Raw genomic sequence first — 10,848 nt, 5'->3', positions numbered from 1 at the left:
TCCAAATCAACTTCCAACAAGTGCATTCAAACTCCATACATTAGGAACAAGAGCTGCATGTCATAAGAAAAATTGGAAGTGCGTCCATTCCATCAAACACTTGATGGTCACTGAATTCCACAGATATACTGCCACTAAAAATACCACATCATTTAATCATCACCTCTGTGGCCAAGTCTGAACAAAGGCAGGGCTACTGTTCAAAAACTACTTGTGTTGCCAGTCAGTGCACGAAGATGCATAACCTTGTGTGCAGAACACAATACCGAAACCCCTGAGCTATGAGTTAGGGGTCTGGTTTTGAACGTGGAGTAAACACATACCTGTATGTACATAGTATGTATATACATGTTTCATAGGAGCTGTTGCAAACTGTGTTATTATTATAATTTAGGGCTGGGTACGTTATCCCCTTCATGATGCCAACATATGACAAACTAAAAACAACATAGCTTGTGATGTGTTTTACTTCCAGTTCATGCTTTTTCAGGCAGTTCATCAGAACTTGATGAATACCATTTGCAGTTTCATCACTATCTTCACAAAAGTCAACTTGCACCGCACTGAAAAACACAGAAAACACACACTAGAAAACATTTTAAAAGTAAAACACAGGTTTGCCTTCAGTCGGGGATTGATCATTCAGGATATCCCGCAGTCTTTGGTCCTAAACATTCAATGTGATCATCTCAGCTTTTGTTCTTTCCAAATGCATCTTCACAACTTTTGAATCATGAAACAGCGCAACATTTAGCTTAACAAGGCAGTTGCTGCTGAAGTCCATGTTTGACAGTGTGATACACTACAAGACTTGCCGTTATTTTGTCAGTTTCCACAGAAGTTGCTTTTAACGTTACTTAACGTATAGCCTAAGCCTACTGAGGCATGTGAGGGGGGCTGTGATTGGATGATGACAGGTGTTGGTGACCATTGTCAAGTGTTGTGATCAGCACTGCTGCTGTTGATGTTGTGTCAGTGGTTAAATCAGTGTAGCAGTCAAAAAATGGGACAAGTTCTATGCAGAACAGCAGTGGGGATAGTGCATCATCTTGGTATATGCTGCAGTTGATGGTGACTTTGAGTTGGCTTCCAGACTTGTTTTCCACAGTCCCATTGAGTTCTTGATTAAGGCTATTAGTGTCCTGCTGATCTTGTACATTTCCAAGCATTCCAGTATCCATGTATGTGGCACTGAGTTGTAGGTTTTCTTGTAGTCAATCCAGGCGGTGAACAGATTGGTCTGCCTGGTCTTGCAGTCTCGAGTGACTGTTCCATCAACCAGTAGCTGGTGCTTGGCTCCCCTGGTATTACTGCCCATTATCTTCTGGACCCTGTCCATGTATTGAGCCATGTGCCTACTCATTTTAGCCACTATGATGCCTGACAGGAGCTTCCATGTTGTGCAGAGGCAGGTTATTGGCCAGTAGTTGGATGGGATTGTTCCCTTCTGGGGATCCTTCATGATCAGGACCATCCTTGGGTTAACCATTCTGGGTGGGTCCCATCCATCAGCAGTTGGTTCATTTGTGCTGCCAGGTGTTCATGGAGTGCAGTTAATTTCTTTAGCCAGTAGGTGTGGATCATGTCAGGGCATGTCATGGCCTGGTGCTGTCCAGCTCTTCATTGCTGGCACTCTTTCTTGGATGTCTGCCGTTGAAATGGTTACTGGATCTTGTTCTGGGAGATTGCTGTGATCTGTTCTTAGATCCACTAGCCACTGAGCATTGGTGTTGTGGGATGCCTCTTTCTCCCATATGTTCTTCCAGTACTGTTCAGTCTCAGCCCTGGGTGGGTCTGATTGTGTTATTACCCTGCCACTGAGAGCACACACACTGGATGGTCCGGTGGAGAACATCCAGTTTACTCTCCTGGCTTCTGCTTCTCCCTTGTATCTCTTTAGGCGGGTAGCCAGAGCGTTAAGTCTTTGTTTGGCAGTCTCTAGAGCCTCAGGTATCGACAGCTTGTTGTATTTCTTAGATAGCCCCTTCCTTGCACCTTTCTGTAGCTCTGAGAGCTGACTAACCTCTCTTCGTGTTGCCTTCATCTTGGCCTCTAGCCTTCTCCTTCATGGGGGGTAATGCTATTTGTGGCTTGTGGTGTTTATCTTATAGCCAAACATCTCTAGGATCACTGTTGCTTCAGCTCATTGGTCTCGGTCATGGCTTTAGTAGGGATAGGAGGTAGTATTGCATTCACATCTTTCAGAGGGTACTTTGTCACTTAGGCCTTGGCAATGTTGGTCGTTGTACTTGGGGATCCAGCTTGGTTATGATCTTCAATCATAGGTCATTTGCCCTTATGCTAAGTGATTCTGTGCTGGGCTTGTTGTTATTGGGGCTTTGGACCCAATCTCTGAGTGTGAGGATGATGATGACATCTCCCTGCTGACCTGTTGTCCTTGCACCCCCTTGCCGTAACAAATTCGTTGTACCTCATCAATCTCTAGTTGTGATAGGATTTTGTTTGCGGATGTGAGAACACTGAGCTAGGAGTTGTTTCTTTGTCAGTGTTGTCATGATGGGTTTCGAAGCATCCATATATCCCACAGTCTCTGCATTTAACTCCTCTCACCGGGATTGCTTGTATATTTTTTGCTCTAGTCCATGAATGCAGACCTTGTCGACCGGGCGACGTCCGAGCCGGTATGGCTCTTGTATTTGCGGTTTCACTCATGCCTGAGGTAGGCAAGTAGCATTAAGGACCTTGCCTAAGGGTCCACCTGGATACCCCCGCCCTGACCGGGAATCGATCACCTGTACCAACGTCAGTTGCATTAACCACTGAGGTATCCATACATCTATATACATATATAAATATATAATGACCTAACTATAAAATATAAAAAAATTAAAAGTAGCTTAGATGTAACTAAACTACTTTTGCCATATTGCTGTAGCTTAGCTTACTACATTTCACTGGGGGGTAGCTTCTGTGTAGTGAAGCTTCATTGACTGTAGAGTAGCTAGTAGCTTAGCTCACTACATTTTCCAAGTAGCTTGCCCAACACTGAATATAAGGGACATCCCGGCTAATACGGGACAGTTGGCAACCCAAAAGGAGTGAGATGTTGATCAGCCTGCAAATCACCCACCCAAACAAGCAGTGGAAGGAGGCGTTTTGGCAGACTACGTTGGATGATAAACAAAAGCAAGACAAGCAATCAAATGCCATAGCGAAGTGGATAGCTCCACACTGCATCCTGAACATTCTTAAAATCGCAACGTTGTCACTTGGCCCTGCGGGTTCTCTCAGGTAGCCTAACAGAAAGGGCGACAAGCGCTCCGCATGTAAACAGCAGGCGCTCTAAAGTAACCATGGCAACGGCTTCTGTGCGCTGCACAGCTGTAGAATATTTAACAAGTTAAAAGCATAGGCTACATAACTTTACCAAATGGGACTTAATCTAGTTTTGCAGGGATGCTCTGCCATGCAAATTCCCTCCTTTTGATGTCCTGATAACTATTTAGTAAACAGTAGTAGATTCTGGAAACTCACAAACAGCGAGGATCAGTCTCTCTTCCAAGTATTTGTGCTCCACGTCGGGTACAAAAAGTTCATGACAATTCAACTTCGGCAGCTGGCGGGCGTGTGCATGAGGCAAGCACAACTGCAACAGTTTAATGGGAACGCTTTGGTTTAATATTTGATTCAGTTACATTGTTGAAATTTACAAGAAATATTTTATTGCTACTGTGTAAAGGGAACACTGCTGGTAAAAAGCACGTTATTTGTTTAAAGTGTTTGCGAATGTTATTGCACTTTTAAAGCAGTATATTTAAATTAAAAGTACACAATACACTACTTTAGAATTCATTATTCGATTTAGCACATATGTGATTAATCGTGATTATTATAAATTTTAATTGTTGATCAGCACTAATATAGCCAGAGATCAGGATTGAGGAGCACTGTAGGTGTCAAAATAAAGGAAACATGATAATGCCATGTCACGGACTGGAGCTGAGAATCAAACACTGGACTTGACATTAATAAGTACTGCACCACTGCGCCGACCCTGATAAATGAGTCACTCAATGGAATTATTCTTGCTCCATCTTCAGTGTTAATAAGGCTGCAAACACAATAACACAAGCCGTTGAACAGTACATCGTTCAACAGATGAGGCAGCATGGAAAAATACCTGAACTAAAATGCAGTTGAAATAAGAAACATGGCATACAAGCCACAACGATGTGACGGATATTGCAAAAGCTGCACAACCAAAAAAATCTAATTGAAAAATAGATCACAACCCTCAATGAGTTGATCCTAACAAGCACTGCTTTTGTGGCCAAAGCCTTAGACTATATACGTAGGCTTAGCTTACTTCCAACAACTCCTCTAAATTAAACAGTGTTGTTTATCCAAGCCCTCTAAAACGACATATATATTGGCATTTTCTGATCTGACCAACTGCAGCATGACGGGTAAAGGGACATTTATGGTCATGGTTACAATAATGACCATGTTGATTAAGGTTGGGCAATGGTTAAAGGAAACAATGTTGACTGCCAGTGGAAACAGCAAACCAACAGCAGTCTCTTGTGTTAATGTCCAATGTTTTTTTGACCGATCCATTTACCTGACCTCCTCCCTACATGGGCTTCCCTGTATAACACTGTCATCTGACTTCCTGCTTTGCTCCTGTCATAATTACACCGTGCACTAGGGCTTTGTCACACAACAACTGAGACATGTTGTTGGCATTTATTTTTTTCGATAATAGAGATGGACAGGACATGTAGAGAGAGAGAACAAAGGTCCCTGGCCAGAATAAATTTTCATCATCATCATCATCTTAACCACTCTGCCTACTAAAAATGAAAGTTTATTTGAGAAACAATTTGTGCCGAGTGACTGGTTCTTGGTGTTGAAAACCAAAGATAGTGTAGGGAAAGTATGGAGAGACAAACAAATGCATTGTTGATTTTAATCTTTTCATGGGATTTGACAAAAAGACACCAACCAAACCCTTTATTTTATAGACATTACAGAAAAAATCTAAATTCTACATACAATAAATCTATAGCAAATTCTTAATGATACACCTGAATTGTGACCACAGGATTTTTGTTAAAGTTCACTCTGACTCTGGTCGATTGACAAAAGAAACTCCCTCAGGAGGTGATAGAGACAAAAACAGACTATTGTACTTACTTACTATGTTCCTCCATAACTGCTGAATATGTAAATAAGCAACTATTTGTCATATCAACTTAAAAGGTGATGCTATGTCAATGTTGTGTTCACAACTTAATTCCACTGTCCGCAAGTGCTCAAAAAAAACATTAATGCATGCTTTTACTATCCATTTACTACCTTTTTTTCTGAGGGTTTAAATTATCACCTTCAGTAGTGGCCGCTACACATAGAAGACAAGGTTATAGCCCTCATACACTTTTTTATATACGCTGTATGTGGGAGATACAAAATAATGATCACATGTTGTGTAAAAGCAGTTGTCTTACTGCACACATCTCCTTTGACCATACAGCAATTGACAATGTTAGTTATTAGTGTACACATCACTTACATATGCAGAGACCCTCCTGAGTAGGCCAAAGTCTGCTCATCCTTTGACGTATTTACTAAATAGGTCACACATCAAGAGCCACCAGAGCTACCAGAGCCATGTAATGAAGAGAGTCAGTGTGTTTCATATGGTGTATGCACACTGCAAACACCCCACATTAGCAACCCAGATGTAGAATCACTGTGCGTAAACAAGCTAACAGCTCACATTTTATATGGAAATATTTTTTTAAATGTTTATTTTACAGTATTGATTTAAAAGCTGACACATTGTGATAAAAACTGTTGGTATAATCCATTGACTATATAAAGATGGACAACATGACAGACCACCAAAAGGGAAGCCAAAACATCTGGTACCTGGCTGCAGAAAAGGTCACAACCCCTCATTGTTAGCTGAAGGGACATGGGCCAAACTAGTTTATGCTTAATTTTTGTATAGTTGGAGGAGGTGAAGATGTGTTGTCCATCTTTATGTACAGTCAAATAATTCAATATCATATGTTGTACATACTGAAATAATTTAATCTAATCTTTTAAACCTTGAGGTTATGAGATGGAATGGTCAGCTATGGAGACTGAGGCCAACTTGATGGCTGATATTTGTTTAAACTGATCTTACTGCTGAAACACAACGGAGGAATGTCAAGTCGTCCTTGATATTGTACAGGAGGTCCAGAAACATATGAAAAAGAATAGCCATGGATCCGGGGAGGGAACCATAGAGAAGTAGTTTAGAACATTAAATCAACCTAGATGGATGCTGTTGTCTCCCTTGATTCAAATTCATCTTGGACAGCCTCTTTCATACACACACAGGGAAGAGAGGAAAATGGGCTGTGTGAGAGAAATTATCCCCAATTTCATGCATTTTCCAATCTTTCACTCTCAATGACCGACTTCCTCCTCTCTCAAATCAGTTTGGTAAGCCCGAGTGAAAAAGAAGAATGATCCTGCCCATAGGCTATGGCATACATTGTGAGCTCTATTTCATCACTGCACCTAGTGTTGCAAGTAAACACACAGCTGATTTTTGTGTTCACAGACAGGTGGTGATGTCAATTTCAGGTGTTCAGTCATTTTGTTCCTCAGGGTCCTTTCACGTAGTTTTCCCTGTTGCATTTGTGATGCCATATACCACTCCAGTTTCCCTCTTCTGTGGGTTCATATACGACCACCTGCTATTGTAAGACGAAAGGTATGTGTGATGACAACTGAGCATACACTGATCATTCATCAACAGAATCATATCCAAACGATTTTGAACAAATTGAAGTTTTTCTTTTACATAGTTTGGTTTCATGTAATACAATAATAGTGGAACCATGGCTGGATAAATACTCAAGGGGGTACCAGGGCAACAATTAGTTGTGGGCCCCTGCTGACTCCCTCTTTTGTGATCATTTGGTTAAAGCAGTAGCAATTAAAAAAAAAAAAACTATTTGTCATATTTGCTAAAATTGTCTCTATATCCTGACATATATATGAGACAGATAATCTGTGGAAAACAACCAATGAGAGCTAAGAGCAGTCTCTAACACAGTGTCAATCACTGCTCGTGCACATGTTGCGCAGCTCTGGCTCAGGCAAGTTCAATATCTTCAGCGAGCGCCTTCAGAAGTTTTGCTAACACAATTGGTGAGGAACACCCACCACCAATGAAAGAACTGCCCATCAAAACACTGTGTGAACACATCTCTGCTCCAAACTGAGCTTCCGGCTCATTATGTTCCCTGCCATGTTGCCCATTTCGACGAGGGGCAAGGAGGCATGATGACAAACAGTGGGGACTAACTTGTGAGGGGGCGCAGTGGTGTACTAGCCTCTCATCCTGATGTTAGATGTTGTCGCAGCTGCCTCTGAAGCCTGGGGCGCGCTGCCATGGGCTGCAAAGCAGTGGAGGGGCTTTTACATATCATCACCTTTTAAGATTATGTGGCAAGCTTGTTAGCAAACAGTTGCTTATCCAGCAGACATGGAACAACATTATCATTCATGAAGAGTTGTGTCCCCCGATGAATGTGTTTTTACTCTCTTCTAGCGGTTCTTGTTCTTTAACTTGTAATTCCTCCTCCATGTTCAGTATTTGTCTGATGTTTGGTATTGAGCAGGTGAACAGTGGGTTTTAGAGCTTTTTCCCTGAAAACAGCTGCCAAAACCAACACTATGAGACCAGTGAGAGTGACCCAAAACAGTAAAGTTGTGGGGCAGTCAACCCAAAACAATGAGATGAAAGACTCTAAAATGCTCTGTAGGGGAGAGATCTGCTGCAATACACTGTGGGATCATCAAATCACACCTTTCATGTAATAATTCGATCCATTGTTATTACTAAAATATTGAATCATTTATTCAAAATATGCTGAGGTGGGACCAAGTCATCGTTTTACAAGTCACAAGTAAGTCTCAAGTCGAGTCCGAAGTCCAGACCGATCATGACGGGCAAGTCCAAGTCAAGTCTCAAGTCAAGACCAAGTCCTAAACTTTGAGTTTCGAGTCCTATACAAGTCATAATGCGCTCTTCACCAAATTTCAAAACATTTCAAGTTAAAAATAAAAAAATTAATTGAATGAAGCATTAGCCTGTACAGAAAGAAGGCAGAGGCACTGTTTCACATAACAAATGTTCTATAATTTCATGAATTAAATTAAATGTTCATGTAGGGCTGCTAATTGTTTTGGTCAATATTGAGATCACAATTATTTAACATGATTATTCATTGACTTAGGAAACATTAATCTACTGAACTTTTAAAATGTAATACTATGCTTTTAAAAACTATTATATATGCATTACTCTCCCAAATAGCCCATGAAATAAGGAATAGTAATCCAACATTATTAACTCTAACCAGCTTAACAGTGCAAGAGGACGACAGCAGCCAGTGTTTCCCCAAAGTTGACAGCTTTGGGTGACGGATGGGCCACTGAGGAGGCTCTGTTTTTGTGTGCGTGCGTGTGTGTGTGTGTGTGTGTGTGTGTCTGTGTGTGTGTATGTGTACATGGAGGGGAGTAGAGCAGGTGATAGGTGAACTACTCGAGTTGATGAAGTTACTTTACAGAACGTTGAAATACAACCGTGGTGTTTTGTACAGATGCAGTCACTTAAACCAATGGTGAGAAAACTATATTCACAGTAAGCATGTGTGTGTGTGTGTTAAAAAATAAAAATATATTAAAATAAATAAATAAACAAATAAAACAGTAAGCGCGTGTGGTTTTAAAAAATTTTTATAAAATAAATAAATAAAACAGTAAGCGTGTGTGTGTGTTAAAAAATATATTATAAAAATTAAATAAATAAACAGTAAGCGCATGTGTGTGTGTTAAAAAAATTTAATAAAATAAATAAATAAAACAGTAAGCATGTGTGTGTTTGTGTGTGTGTGTGTGTTAAAAAATAAATATATTAAAAATAAAATAAAATAAAAATAAAAAATGAAACAGTAACGTGTGTGTGTATATATTAATAGACAAAAACATTATTAAAATTATTAATTGATTAAAAAATAATAATAAAATAAAATAAAAAAATCTGTGTCAAATGTAAAAACAAAACAATTACTAAAATATCAAACGATCAAAATAATAATAATTTGAAAATCTGTACAATTATTTATCAGTATGAGGTTCCACTGGTTGTCCTTATGTGTCCTTACATATTTTGCAGCAATTATTTCACATTTGGGCATTTCTCCCAGTAAATACGGGAGTTTCTGTGTGTCTGATATGAATTCGAATTCGGGGTATATTTGGGAAATGTTTGCAAAGTGTTTTTGTCTTAGTGTATGGTCTTGAAGGTCCAGGAAGTCCTGGAGGTCCGCGTGGGGTCTGCGTTGTGTGGTTACCCCTTGGAGTGGTAGTAGGGCTCCTTCCAAGAGCAACATCTTTCAGGGTCCTAGCAAGGGTGGGGACTGCATTTCTGTTTAGGTGTATGTTATCATACAGGCAGTCCAGGTGCAGGGTCAGGTGGTGGGCCAAGAACACGTTGGGTTTGAGGGCACAGTTCTTGGAGAAGCTGATATTCACTCTGTCAATGGAGTGGGGGTGGAAGTCTCTCCTGTGCAGCAGCGTGGATATGACTATCTTGCTGGTAAGGAAATTGGTGGAGTCCGCCAGTCTGTCCTGCTGGGACCTTAAGTCGTTGGTGTCTGTATGGATGATGATCTGGCTAGGTGAGCCTAGCTCAGGCACTGTTAACAGCTCCAGGGCTCTCCTGGTGTTGGGGCACCAGATCTTCTCCGTTCTGTGCCTTGGGAATAAGGTCTTTTCATCCAGGAACTTTCCATGAGTCCATGAGGAGGATAATGTCAGCCCTTCTGCCTGTGTGTGTTTGTTCAGTTTCAGCTGTCGCATCTGGATGTGGAGCTGTGGTGGTGTTTTCAGGTCTGGAGCTCCTAGTTGGAGGATGGCTAGAGGCCGGGCCTTGGACAGGTGCAGGGTTGTGACTGGCGTTTTGGCTTGGGATGTTTGTATGGAGGCAGCTGGTTAGTACGGGGGGGGATTAGAATCTGCACCAGGCAGGGTGAGAGGGGGGAGTCCTTGAGGAAAGGGCTGTGTTGTCCTTCAGCAGGTGTAGTGGGAGTTTGGCTGGATGTGGTCTGGATCTGAGAGGTGGGCACAGGGGGTTGTGTGGAGTTCAGTCTGGCTTGTAGACTGAGCCTGTCCCTGTCCTGTAGCTCTTCTCTCAGTGTAGCCAACTCAGTTCTGTAGTTGTCTCTGTGCTTCCTAAGTTCCTTCACCTCCTCACTGAGATGACCCAGCTGTCTTCTCTGACAAGATAGTTCTTGTTGAAACACCCTTAGCTGTGAGTTGACACTGTCCTGTTCTTTCTTGGCCTGGAAGTCACTGACAGTAGGAGAGGTAGGCTGCTGTTGGTCCAGCTGCTCTCTGATCTGTACCAGTTCTATTTCCATCTGGGAGAAGTGTTCTCTCATGATGTCCAAGGCCTCAGAGTGCTGTAGCAGGAGAGGATCAGTGTCAGCATCTGCAGGCTGTCTGTCTGGAGCAGGGACAGAACAGGATGGTTTGACTCCCAGGGTTGGAGCGATGCTTGCGAGGACCTCCTTCTCCTTCTCAGCTCTCAGTCTCATAGTAGGAAAGTCAAGCTCAAACTGTCTCAGGTCGCCTTGTATCATGGCAGTTACATTTTTGTTATTCTGCTGGTGTCAGAGTCATTTTCTTCCAGTACACTTATTTTCCATCCATTACAAATGCCTGCTCTCTTTATTGCTGTGTAATGAGAGCTGAGTATGAGGTGCCCCTAGGGACATTAATTAGAATTACCATGCATATACATGTACTTTTCCTCTCACA

Source organism: Micropterus salmoides, unplaced genomic scaffold, assembly GCF_014851395.1.
Source record: "Micropterus salmoides isolate LMB-PRFRI ecotype aquatic unplaced genomic scaffold, ASM1485139v1 Ms_hic_scaffold_8, whole genome shotgun sequence".
Lineage (NCBI taxonomy): Eukaryota > Metazoa > Chordata > Actinopteri > Centrarchiformes > Centrarchidae > Micropterus > Micropterus salmoides.
This window is presented reverse-complemented; position numbering follows the sequence as displayed.